The 14553-nt window shown below is 37.3% G+C and overlaps 1 long non-coding RNA gene across 1 annotated transcript in view; it reads left to right on the forward strand.

Annotated features, from left to right (window-relative positions):
• LOC141495013 (uncharacterized) overlaps positions 1-12298 on the forward strand; it is a 30093-nt gene extending 17795 nt beyond the window's left edge. The window contains exon 2 of the long non-coding RNA XR_012470629.1: positions 11883-12298. This is a non-coding gene — a long non-coding RNA (uncharacterized LOC141495013). The remainder of the gene's footprint in view (positions 1-11882) is intronic.
• The last annotated feature ends 2255 nt before the right edge of the window (positions 12299-14553 follow it).

Genomic DNA, 14553 nt, shown 5'->3' on the forward strand with positions numbered 1-14553 from the left:
AGCTGGTCAGTGGGGTTAGAGCTTGGAGCATCCAAAGAAAGCAGGAAGTTCATCTATGTGAGCAATGTGACACAGTATGTCATCATATACGTTGCTTTAGAAAAATGAGCCAAGTGTGTGCCCTAATTATGGAATGGTTTTGGAACATGCTCTTTTTTATGGGATTGATCAGTAAATATAAATCAACTTATTATAAATCAAATACTTATTAAGTACCTATTAAATACAAGATGATATGCTGGACATTGGAGACACAGAGATAAGTGATAGAGAAATGATAGAATGATAGAGACAGGTGATAGATGAGAGATGATAGAGAGATTAATAGATGATAGATTGAGAGAGATAGCTAGGGAATAGGTGATAAAGATTGATATATAGAGATTGTAGAGATTGTTAGAGATAGGCAATAGGTGAGGGAATGATAACTAGGTGATAGATTGATAGGTAATTTATAGATGAATAGAGTTACTTAATAGAGATTGATAGAGATTGCTGAGAGGTGAGAGATAAATGATAGATTAATAGATGGCCAATCAAGAGAAAGAGATGAAAGAGGAGAGACAGATGATGAAATTCCTTTGGGTCAGAGGAATAGCCAGAGTTCCTTAAAGCAAGGATAGGGAACTTTGGTTCTGCCAAGGGCCATTTGGATATTTATAACATCATTCTTGGGGTATACAAAATTATCAACTTACAAATTAGCTACTATATTTGGTCAAAATATTTAATTCATCCCTAAAAAGTTCCTATATCTATTGAATTTCAAGTCCTGCCTGTCACTGCCATGGCACCACCAGACCAAATGATTTCACATGCTAGACACTCCCCACCCCACCCAAGCCTTAGAGGGACAAATTACCTACTTATGAGGCTAGGCAAACAGTTCTCTGATTCAGGTATAACCATTGAGGGAAGGTGGATAAGCATGTCTAGAGAAGGCTGCGTTTAGATATCAAAGTCATTCCAACTTGTCCACATCTCATCTCTCAAAGTTCTTTGTGGACTCCTTTCTTCTCTGTGGCACAGTCAACTGGCTTTTCTATCCCTCACATAAGGCACTCGGATCTCCTGTTCCTATGCCTTTGGACTGGCCCATTGTTTTTAGAATGTTCTCCCTCCTCCTCATCTCTACTTCACAGAATTCCCCTCCTCCAGTCATAGTTCAAGAACATACTACCTGATACATGAAGCCTTTCACTTTGTAAGATCAAGTGAATTAAAAAATATTCCCCAGAGGTAGCTAAGTGGTACAGTGGATAGAGTGCCAGCCCTGGAGTCAGGAGCACCTGAGTTCAAATCTGGCCTCAGACACTTAATTATCTAGCTGTGTGGCCTTGGGCAAGTCATTTAACCCCATTGCCTTGCAAAAACCTTAAAAAATTCCCTTTTCTCTCTAAAACAAAGATTCTTAATCTGACATCCACAAAACCTCAAAATCTGTTGATAGATTTCAGAATATTTGTGAAGCTGAACTGCAGGGTGGGGAGGGAAGGAGGGAATCTTTTGATTCACATTTGATTTCCTTTGGAATACTATGTATTTCATTCTTGTGCATTTAAGAAATATTATTCTAAGAAGGGATCCAGACCTCAGAAGTGCTACACAACACAAAAAAGTTAAGATCTCTCCTATTCAAACATGGTATCAAATAGCCACTTTGACTCAAAGTGTGCGCTCTTCCAAACAGATGTTTTGATTTCAAATAAAGCCTTGCTACATGAAATTTTTACATGTATAATTTTTCAGTATTGAATGGGTGCATTATCCATAACCTGAACTTGGGAATTTCAAGTAGGTTTAAGTGCTCATTTCACCATCTTGCCCCTCCCACTACTGTAAGCTTTGTTCAAAATTACTTTTCAGGGGCGGCTAGGTGGCATAGTGGATAAAGCACCTTCCCTGGAGTCAGGAGTACCTGGGTTTAAATTCGGTCTCAGACACTTAATAATTACCTAGCTGCGTGGCCTTGGGCAAGCCACCTAACCCAACTTGCCTTGCAAAAACCTAACAAAAAAGACACAATGTGACTGCAATATCTTCTTTTCCAGTTGTACATTTTTATGGTTTCTTTTATATGGTTTCTCTTACGCAATTATATATTGCCTCATGTTTCCCCATTGCCCTTTGTGCACTATCCTCAACCTCGTCTCAAAGTCTATACTTTCCATTTTCTTGAAGCTATAAAACATGGCTTCTAGTCCAGTGAGTAAGTCTATCAATGTGCAAAAGGTGGTCCTTTGTATCAGGGAGAAGTTTGGGGTCATGATAAAACATTGGGTTTCCCAAAGGCCATTCAGTCTGCATTCCTTCTCTGGCAAAATCCAGGGTCAAGGTTTTGTTATTTTTTTATTATCCATTTGGATTGTCTCTGGATTCTAAGGAACATAGACTGCCCATCCCATGATCACTGTCTGGATAAGAAGTATTCTTCAAGCACCCATTATTTTCTCTATGAATAGTTAGGCCAAGCTCTTTTGAATGAATGTGGCTCTTGTTTAGGAGATTCTGAACTGTTTTCAGGATGAATGTGACCAGCAGAACTTCTTTTAGCTCTGGAGTTTACTCTAGATATCTCCTACATCCGTGAATATCTTTACTGAGCATACACACTCTTAAAACAGCATTTTTAAAACACATTGTTTTGGAGAGAGTTGCAGGTTACCTACAATAGGGCAGCTAGGTGGCACAGTGGATAGTCAGGAAGATTCAGTTGCCTAATTTCACATCTGACCTCAGACACTTCTTAACTGTGTGACTCTCAGCAGGTCATTTAATCTTGTTTGCCTCAGTTTTCTCATTTGTAAAATAAACTGGAGAAGGAGATACAAATCACTCCAATGTCTCTGTCGAGAAAACCTCAAGAGTTAGTTGGACATAAACTGAAAATGTCTTAACAGCAAAAAACAAAAGCAGGATAAAATTGGCAGGAGGACCAGCATGTGATGTATAGTGCTGCTTCATTAATCAAATAGAGGCTCTTTGAGGGCAGGAACTGTTTGATTTTTATCTTTGTATTGTACAGTGTCTGCTAGCAAGTGAGTGTTTAAATGTTTATTAAATGATCTAATGAATGACATTTGACTAGAATTTCATGAAGTCAGAACTCATCTTCACTTATTTTTTTACCTATTTTTCCCAAATTTATTGCCAAAGAAATATTTCCTATATCTAAAACATGTCTCAAAGGAACCATGGAATTAAATATATATTTTATCTTAGTCACATAGAAATTGCTAGAAATTGTATAGATGATATAGATATATATAGATTTCTCATATATGGCTTCTTTTGCAAGGTTTCTCCTGCACAATTGCATATTTAGAATGTGCTTGCCTCACGACCCCTGTTTTTGTTCTTGCTGCTGTTCAGACATTTTTAGTTATGTCCAACTAACTTTATGGCCCTATCTGAGGTTTTCTTGACAGAGACGTTGGAGTGTTTTCTATTTCCTTCTCCAGCTTATTTTACAAATGAGAAAACTGAGGCAAACAGAATTAAGAAAGAGAAAAATAGCTTCCTTGCCTAAATCAAAGGATACTTGTTATTACCTAAAAGCACCTGCCTTTGACTGACCCTTAATGGAGTGGGGTTTTGATGATTTCTCTTTATAAGAGCCACTGTCTTTAAGAATTTATAATTTCAAGGGCAGCTAGGTGGTGCAATGAGTAGAGCACCAGCCCTAGAATCAGGAGGACCTGAGTTCAAATCCTGCCTCAGACACTTGCTAATTACCTAGCTATGTGACCTTGAGCAATTCATTTAACCCAAAGCCTAAAAAAAAAAAAGAATTCACAATTTCATCTGTGAATGGTGAATTCAAATTTTCAATTCAGTAGTGTTTTTTTTAACATTGTCAGATCATAACAGTAAATGAGAATAAAAATTGCTACATCAAAATTCATCATGATGTCATAATGTAATTAATGTCTTATATGGAATTTTGATGACAGAATCCATCTTGGAATACAGAACAATATTTTTTCTGTCTTTAGAAATTTTATAATTTTTTAGTTAACACTACAATTGCTGATCTCTAAACACCTCTATTTTGTTTTCTACTTTCCCTTTCTAGTCTAGATGATAGTTTAATTTGTATTAGAATTAGACTCAGGGCCAGAAAAAGAGAGATCCAGGAAAGAGTAAACTGTAGTTCAGGAGAAAGACATTGTTTGAAGATGACTTTGGAAAGCTCACTGGGACCAATATGAAACAAAAAAGAACTGAAATTAATTTAGGAGCCAAAATCAGAGAAGCTAAAGGCCAAGGCGGTTAGCCAATACCCTCACCCTCCCTTTTTTCCCCTTCATTCTGGGAATCGAATACATATCAACCTTCAACAGGCTTACTGATCTAGCCCCCTCTGCTTGGACTAAAGCTCATTCTTAGCTTTGTAAAAACCCGAACCACCAGATACTGTCTCAGTAGAATGTAAAAACAAAACACTTGCTTTGTATTTTTACATTTGCTTGAAAGCCTTCAAAAAAGAGGCAAAATGTTATTTGTAATGAATATTTTTGACATATGTCCTATAATTGACATTCCAGCAAAATGTCTCAATTATAGGCGTACAATGTGGCTAATCAAGTGTCTATACATTTGTCTGCAGTTTAAAGAAAAAAAATCCAGTGCAATATACAACAAAACATTGTCTATTATTAAGTGTCAAAATGCCTTTTTCTTTAACTACAGAGGGCTTGGACAGAACTCAGAAAATACTTCAGCTGGAAAAGAAATGTTAAAAGCCACCCTTCAGGTTATTGGAAAACCTATTATCAAATGGTAGAACCTTTTTAAAAATCCATGAGTATAGCCAGCATGATTACATACCTTTGTTTAGCAAAGGTTGATCATCATTGATAACCAAAGACAAAATAATAATGGATGCAATCTACCCACTAATTAGGAATCAGGATTCAGAAATTAAGAAACTCAAGAAGTCACTAGTGAGGCGCCCCGTTCTTTCTGTGTAGACTGGAACCATGTCTGCTTGTACAGAAAAGGCAGTTGCCTCTCCTCCCTGTCACTGCTTTTGGTTCCAGGATCAGATCGTTAGATTTCGTGTGTTGGCTGCTGCCGAGACATGAGTAACTAGGGGGGGAAGAAATGAAAGAGAGCAGTGCATTTCTCCGAAAGAAAATCTTGTATGGAAATGAACAGGCTCTGTAGACGGATGAGCTTTCTCCATCGCAGGCTGAAAGATATAACCTAATAAAATTAGCACATTGCTAAAGAAAAAAATTAGCCCCACTTTCCCTTTAATGTGTAACTGATTCTATAAAGAAAATGGAGCTGGAGAGGAGAGCTTTGGGGTCAGATGGATATGCAGATGCAAATACAAATGAATGCATTCTTATGGCATCTTTTCCTGATGGGTAATTACAGATGATACTAATTCAAACCCTTTGCTATAAACTATATCTAAAGAGCAATGTGTGCCAAATACAGCACATGCTAGTTTCAAAATTCATTCCCTGCTGACTTCTCCAATTTAAATTTTTTTTCCAAATTGCCACTTCCATCAGAAAAGAACACAATTGCCTTTTAAAATTTTCCTTTGAAACCCATTTGACTAGTGGGTCTATTTTCACTCATTTAGTCTCCTCCAGAGGCAGACTGGTAGACTGGCTAGTTATGAGGCTGACCTTGGAGTCAAAATTGCCTGGGTCCAGGTCCTACATTAGCCATATATTTGCCTCTGGCAAGTCATTAAACCTCTCTGAGATTCAAAGTTACTAACTTAACAGTTGACGTTCAACTGCATCCGTGAATAGAACTTCCAACTCAGGAGGTACCCATAACAATAAACTCACAGTTCTGTATTAAAAAAAAAACCAAGAGAATTGACAGGGAATTGAGATAGTCAGACTTGTAAGAATTTTACTTTGGCAACAATTTTGCAAAGGATGAATTGGGGAGAGACTTGGGGCAGGACCTGAACCCAGCTCATTCTGACTGAGGCCACTGGAACTCTGTCCTCTACATTGGCTTTAGAAAATCCATAGAACAGACAGAAGCTCATCTCAGGGAAATCGGAGCAGGATGGCATTCTTAGCCAGTCTTTTAAAAAAAAAAGTGGGATGTCCTTAAAAACAATTGAGTTTAATTTCCGACTTTACTAACGAAGAAAAGGAGGTCCAGTTATAAGGTCCAGGGCGAAATAAGTAGTTAGTTTCTGGGGAGGGATTTGAATCCAGATCTTCAAAATTCCATATCCAGTACTCTGTCCACTATAGCATACTACTTCTTATGGAATGGAGGAAAAGTTTAACTGTAGTATAAGGTTTTTTGGGGGGGAACCAGGAATGCCATCCTTTGGGGAAAAAAAGTAGCATGTCCTTAAAAACAATTGAATCTAACTTTTGATTTTACTAAAATGAAGAAACAGAGGCCCACTTATAAGCAACTTGTCTGGGGTGACACAAGTAGTTAGCTTCTGGGGAGAGATTTGAGTTCAAATCTTCATGATTCCATATCCAGTATTCTATCCATACTGTCTCTTATGGTATAGAGGAAAAGCTCAGTTATATTATAAAAATAATTGGGGGGTGGCTATGTGGTGCAGTAGATAGAGCACCAGCCCTGGAGTCAGGAGGACCTGAGTTTAAATCCAAACTCAGACACTTAATAATTACCTGGCTGTGTGGTCTTGGGCAAGTCACTTAACCCCATTTGTCTTGTAAAATCCTTAAAAAAAAATTGGCGGGGGGGGGGGGGACCAAAAGTAAATGAGAAATAGGCAAATTGATGGAAAAGAGCTAATATAGCTTTTTTTAATAATATAAAAAAATGCTGCTTATAAGAAACCTAGTTCACCTACAGTGTTAGCATTAGCCTCTTCCTCCCCACCCCCTTCCACATTGCATGAGAACGGGTCTCGTCTACGACACTGAAGTCATTTAGTAAGCAGAGACATTGAATTCTGGAAGTATTTGGTTCCCGTTTATGAACGCTTATTGACTGTGTCTCAAGAACCTTCATACAGATAAATCTAATGCCATAATAATTCAATATTTTTTTCCAAAACAAAACCATTAGCATTTTATTAGAAGAAATATTTCATCCCTTTGTGTTTAACACACCACAGATGTAGCCCTCGGTGCGGGTTGTTGGAAAGTCGAGGAATATAATTTCTTGATTAATTGCCATACACAAGATCCAAGTTATGTACAACTTTTAGTAGTTAACCCCATCACCTCCCAGAAGCAGTGACTGCTAAACCTTCCAAATAAGCACATTTATGATAAATCACAGTGAGCGGCTTAAGTGGATCAGACCCTAAGTTATGTCTCCGTCTAGATCATGTCATTTTCAATGTGCAAAGACTATGGGTGAGCGATTCCACAGCAGACCCTGAGGCAGCATCTCTGCCCTCCTTGCAGGCTTCGGGGAGACCAGTCAGTCATTTTTTTCATCTTATTTGTTTAAATATCTTATGGCCTCCGAAATGGGGGATGATCTAAGAATTAGATCAGAAGTCTAGAGACAGACTATTTCAAGCTATTGACTTCAATAAGTGTAGTCATTCAGCGACAGAAAAAAGAAATGATGGTTGGTTTTAAGACTATTTGGGGACCAAGAAACCTATCTACCTAACAGCAAGTTACTTCCTTTCCAAGTATATCTGTCAATTTAAGTAGAGGACAAGGGAAGTCTATCAGAATAATCCCTATTTCATAAAATTGTAACTTGAGAAGCCATGGGCACCTTAGAGTTTGTAACTAAAGTCTTTCACTTTAAAAATGGGGACCCAGAAACTTGGAAAGGTTAACCGATTTATCCCAGATCATATACAGGAGGTCAGTGGTGGGATGGAAACTCAGATTCTGGGATTTCTAAAACACCTCTCTTTCCACTACAGCACACTACCTCATTCATTGGCATTCAATCGATTCTCAACTCAGAGATAATGACATAAAGGTTTTCAAGATTAATTTACCTAGACACACTGCTTCTCGGGAGCATTCTTAGAAGTTTCAAATTACCAGGTGAGAAAACTGAGGCACAAGAAAGGCCATCTGCCCAAATTAACACATTTACCTATCACTTTGAATGTGCAAAATGATCAACTTAAATTAACCACTCATGCTTCATCACTATTTACTGAGGGTAAATAGTGTTATAGTTATATATTTTATATTTATATTAAATTTGTACTTGTCAAATGAGGATAATGGGTCAATAGGATTTTAAGAGATGGACCTAGAGTTATGCTAAAAGGAAATGTCAAAGGCAGGATTGAACCTTGTGTTCCTGATTCCAAGACCAAATCCTTAGCTCTATGTTCCTCTCAGCACACTATTCACAATGGCAGTCTGACTGTCAAATAATTCAGGAACTTAATTATAATGTTGGAAATAGAGCACAGTTTCTTTGTGCTGCTAGATAAATCTGCCTCATTGATGGTAACCTGTCCCCACATTTGATTTCTTGTTCTTAACTCATTTTCCAGTAGTATCTGATTCTTTGTGGCCTCATTTGGGGTTTTCTCAGCAAAGGCACTGGAGTGGTTTACCATTTCCTTCTCATATATGTATATATATATATACATATATATATATATGTATATATATATATATTAGTTTTTTGTAAGGCAAATGGGGTTAAGTAGCTTGCCCAAGGCCACACAGCTAGGTAATTATTAAGTATCTGAGGCCAGATTTGAACTCAGAGACTCCTGACTCCAGGGCTGGTGCTCTATCCACTGCGCCACCTAGCCACCCCTCCAATATATTTTTAAAGAAGGGATATTGAGGCAAATAGGATTGAGTGGCTTGCCTAGGTTAACGCAATAAGTATTGAGGTTGGATCTGAACTCTTAGATGATTCTTCATGACTCCAGCCACTTAGCTGCCCAGTCACATTTGCTTGGAGAATCCTAAAGTGAATTTGCCCCCTTTTTGTGCAGCCACATGACCTAGTATATTTTGGTAATTTTAAGAAGTGCTTAGCCTGCTCACAGATTAATATAGTCTGCCAGGATGCGTAAGTTTGAAGTAGCCTGCCTCTGGAGTCGTTCTGCATCAAAGTATGAAGTCTGAGAACCAGAAATCCCTTTCATTGTTCTTTCTGTGGTTCTGGGTAAATTAGGGTGAATCTCATATGACTTTAACAACTGTCTGAGAGAGAGAGAGAGAGAGAGAGAGAGAGAGAGAGAAACATTTTTGTTCTCCTGTCCTTTAAAGCATTGCTCAAAGCTGTTGTCATCATAATCGTAGGGATCATAGATTTAGGGTTGGCAGAGTCCCAATAATGCTTTTCTTCTTTACATGATATTACACCCCCCCCATTGATAAGAAATGCAGTCCTCACTCCTTCCTCTTAGGACACCTGATTATTTTCCTGTCTTGGCTCAGGGACTACCTCTTATTAAATGTCTAACAGAATAAAGATTCTTCAAAGGCAGGAACAGGAATTTTTTTTTTGTTTTTTACCTTATAATACCATTGTCTAGCACAATGTTTTGTTCATAGTATGGATTTAATTAATTCCCCATTAAAGTAAATTGGAAATGTGCTTCACTATGTCATGTGACAAGCTTCACGTAGCCAGTCCGTAGCACTGTTTATAGAGAGTTGGGGCTGGAGTTAGGAAAACCTGAGTTCAAATCCAGCCTCAAATACTAAATAGTAGTATAACCCTATCACCTAACTCCTGCTTACTTTGGTTTCCTCAGTATCAATTGGGTATAAATTGAGCTTCCCCCTTAGTACAGTGTATGGAAGAGCATGTGACTAAAAAGTGTTTGCTCCTTCTCCCCCAAGATATTTCAATTCACTTCGGAAAATAAAGAAAGTAGGCTAATCTTCAGTCACACGTCCAAGAACAAAAGTTAGCCAATGAACACTCTCCATGTTCCATTGCTGTCCATTTGATGTTAAAAGACCTACAGGTTGGCCCTCATCTTTTCATACGGCCCTCCTTGGTCTAGAATTTGTTGGAACCTATGAAAACAAGTCACAGAGAAAGAGCAGGCATGGATGCATGGCAATTTGTATTCTTGGAAGGGATACTTATCACGATGAGATGACAGACTCATTGAAATAGATGGTGGGGAGCAAAGAATAGTTAAAAATTATAGATTATTGATATTCTCAATCCATTCAATACCATCACTCTGTTGAGTGCAGGCAAAAATAAAAATCTAGCAATTGTTGCCCTTCCCTCTTGCATCTTATATTTGATATGAACGTGCAATTTTAAATCCCACATTTTTTTAACTTAATAAAACATCCAGTTTACTGTGAAGAATTTTTTTCATGTCATATTCTGGCTTGTCCTGATCTTATTAGGTTCTTAAAATCAACCAGAAATTGACTATTTTAAATATGCAATTAGATGATCACAAAATGGGAAAAAAAAAATCCCTACCCAAAAATGTCCTCTAAGTTTTTCTAGACACATCCTATACCTCGCCAGTTGGCTTAACCATCCAACATATTTAAATAACCAACCAACATATTTATTTAACATTCAGCAGATGGACATGATATGAACATCATGATTTTCAGATGTATTTCTATAACGGCTAGATTTTCCTCTTGCCAGGACTGCAACAGGTCCTTAAGGTAGATCAAACCCTACCTGCTGTTGTCTCCTCAGCTTTGGAGCAACTGTCAACCTAAACATGTCCACTCTGATTAATTTCAATCACAAAACAATCAATTCTTCTCATCTGATTTTTACCAAAAACATAAAGTCTGCTTTACATGCTAATAGCAATCTAATGTTGTCGTATCAATCTGACCTAAATCCCATACCTTGTCTTGAAATGATGCTAATTTAGCAAAGAAAAGGGTATTACTTTTTTAGCTTACAAAAAGAAAGAAAAAAAAAGACCTGACAGAAGATTAACATTCATGACCGTTATGCAATTTTCTTTTACACATTGTTCTTTCCTAAGCATCTTGTTAAGAGCCTTTCTCATTCTTCTTCCTTGGAGAGTAAGGAATTCTTTGCTTTTTTTCCCCCATCAATTAAACAGGTGGTAATGATACTTGAAAAAGGATTAACAACAACATTCTAAATGCATTTTTGAAGAAACATTTAAAGTTACAATGTAATAAAGCGAACAGAATGTCATAGAATGTCAAACTGGGCCCAGTAAAAATAAATGTTATTCCCAAGGAAAATAAAAAAGACTGCCTATTTATGTAACACTCAGCAGATGGACATGATATTAATATAGGGGTTTTCAGCTCTGCTTTTATAGTGACTAGATTTCCTTGCCTAATTTGGCAACCCAAGATACCATTTGAAGTTTGGATTTGGACAATGCTGCAACAGATGTCCAGACCAATAAAATAAATTCCTTAAGGGCTCTACTTAATTTGTATAATTGATCAATTTTTGCTCCATGGGCCTCAGTTCCCCGGCCTGTAACTGCCTTCCTGAGCAGCTCGGCAGTTGGGATTTCATTCCATATGTTCCTTGGTTTTATTGGCTCTTTGGTGATGCTGCTGATCAAACCAGGCTTGTGGGGCCACCTGTTGGCTAAGAATGGTGATCTCGACCAACTGGCCTGCGTCGGAGAGTCAAGGGGCTTGAAAATCTGGGAACATCACACATGCAGGCCAAAGAACATAGATCTGTTTTATCCTTGCAATTTATTAGAATAAAATATAAACTCACTTTTTTTCTTTTATCTTTCATATTTCTTAGGGTAGCAGGTCTTCTAACAAAATGGAATACAATCTCTAATATATAATAGGAAATTGCCCATGGGCTGCCTTAGAAAAATAGAATTTGGTCAAATTTGGGGCAAGGGGTTTGATTCTGGGAATGCCACACCAGGTCAAAGAACATAGATCTGTTTTATCCTTGCATCTTATAAGAATAAAATATGAACTCACTTTTTTTTCTTTTCTTATTTTGTTTTTTAGAGTAACGAGTCTTCTAACAAAATGGAATACACAATCTATAACACATAATAGGAAATTTCCATGGACCTCCAAAGGAAAAAAAAACAGAATTTGGTCAAACTTGGATGCCCTATCGAGTCTGACACAGAATATCAACAATCTACAGTGAAGTATCCTTGGCCCAAGACTCATTGACTCAAAAAGAAAAAAAAAAAACTACTGGCAGTAATTAAGATATGGTATCTGGAGTACAAATATTACCTCTCATCACTCACCTATTAAAGTGGCCGGAGATGCTGTGTTAATTATCTTCCCATATCCTTGATTTAGCATAATAGGCCTGAAGCCTGTGACAGGAATGAAAGAAAAGACCAGTGACCTCTTTTGTGATCGTGCTAATAAATACACGATAATAAATTAGGCTTCAATTTTCAGAAGAGCAAAAATGTGTAGCAAGACCTTGATGCACAAACTTGATAGAAAATGTCTGATCTGGACCAACATAGATGATTCTTGGACAATTAGTCCCTAGCCAAGCATATTTAGTCCTGATCTAAGGAACTACTATCCCAAAGTGCAATGGGCTAACATGGGAAGGGGTGGACTTGCCCTGACTGGCAGTCTTTGGACAGAGGTTGGATGAACATTTGTAGGCAGAGTTTCTGATCCAATAATAGGTTGGACTAGAAAACAGACTGAAATGCCTTAAAACTCTCAAGAGTTTGCGATTGAACATGATTTTTTATTCACATTTATGACGTGAACACTATTGAAGCTTATCATTAGATGCTTCTGGATAGCAGAGTAGATAGGATCCCATTCTTGAACTCAGAACAGACCTAAGTTCAAATCCTGCCATATAGATGCTTGCTCTTTTATCCTAGACAAGTCATCTAACCAAACCATTCCTCAGTTTTCCCAACTGTGTTGTTGTTCAGTTGTTTCAGTCATGTTAAACCTTTTCATGATCCTATTTTGGAGTTTTCTTGGCAAAAGACACTGGTATGATTTGCCATTTCCCTCCCCAAGCTCAGATAGCTGTTTTAAGATTAAATGAAATTCGCACTTTTCAAATTTTAAAATACCGTACAAAAGTCATTCTTATTATTACTATTATCTATGAAAGAGTAGTCACTAGAAAAGCTCCCTTTCTCATTCAAGTGTTTTTAATAACACTTTTTTCCTAGGATAAAAGAAAATTTCTCTTTTTCAATTGTCTTTTTTTCTCCCCCTATGCCCTCATACAAGGCAGTATATTAACAAATGTTTAAATATCCATTGAATCCAAGTCAACTGACCTGAGTTTTTCCTATCATCAGTTCACTAAAGGGAATTATTTACTATTGATACTGATAGAGAAAACATTATGTAAAATGTCTCCTATATTGCTCTACCCCTAAACCAACAGTGATTTTTAATCATGTTTTGGTCCTTACTCATCTCAGCTCCTGCTCTGAGGGTTTTCATTCTTTGGCTAAATTTATATTTTATTAGTCAATCTCAAATACAAAATTATATAATAGTACTCTATTTTATTTTAGATTTCTTGCAAGGGAAGAGACCTTCCAGGTCATTCAACCAAACTTCATTTTTAAGATGGAGAAAATTAAGTCATTGTTCAAATTCCCAAATGAACCCAAATTCACTTGGGGAACTATTGATAGAATACAGATTTGGATACAAATTCCTTGATTAAAAATTCGATGTTCTGTCCATACCATTGCATTAAATGGAGATAAATAATGCATAGAAAGATAGAGCCCCCTTAAAACTTAGAAAAGTATCAGACTTGAACTGGGATTATTTTCTTCCATTTCTTCATGAAAATGGGGAATTTATAAGCCTACAGTTTACAGTCTTTTCAAAACAGACTTCTGACTTTCTAAGTGAAGGATCCTTTGAACACTCCACCATCTTCTGGCCAAATGTTGAATTACAATTTAATAACTGAAGTGGGTCCAAGGTAGACTTTTCACCATAGTCCAACATATCATATTCCCTACTTGTAAAATAAGCACAAAAGCATGGGGACTTGGGGAGGTTGGGGGGGGGGGGGGTTACATGGTAATTTTGCTCTTCTGTTTAAATGGAAATTGCACCATTTTTACATGTCACTGATTCCATCAAATCATCCATCTCCATCCCAATTCAGCTAATATTTATTAAACCCTTGTGTTACAAGCACCACGCTAGTCACTGGAGATACTAAGATCAAACAAGGCAGTCCCCACCCTGAGGGTTCTTCTAATTTATAGAGATTGATGTATACATAGGGCTATGATACAAAGAAGGGGGATGGTCCTTAGAAAATACTTTGAATGATTTTAGAAGGAATCACCCAGTTTAAGCTGCAGGAGAGAAAGAACCTAAATTTGTCCTAGATGGAAGGAGGGGCTTTTAATTGGCAGAGAATGGGATAAAGATCTATTCCAGATATGGAGATGAGAGTGAGATTTGAAGATGTGCAAAGTATGGAAATGGGAAAGCCTAGAAGAGGGCAGATAAGAACAATTAATCACTCATTAGTGGTTAATTTTGACTACAACGGAGTATATGAAGGGGAAGGAGAAGAGACAAGGTCAAAAAGGAAGGTCAAAACTATATCTAAGAGGTCCTTGAATTCAAAATGAAGAGGTTAGGTATTATTTAGTAGGCAAGGGGAAAAGGGGAGAAACATGAAGGACCTGAAGGT

The sequence above is a fragment of the Macrotis lagotis genome, chromosome 8 (assembly GCF_037893015.1).
Source record: "Macrotis lagotis isolate mMagLag1 chromosome 8, bilby.v1.9.chrom.fasta, whole genome shotgun sequence".
In the NCBI taxonomy this organism is placed as follows: domain Eukaryota; kingdom Metazoa; phylum Chordata; class Mammalia; order Peramelemorphia; family Peramelidae; genus Macrotis; species Macrotis lagotis.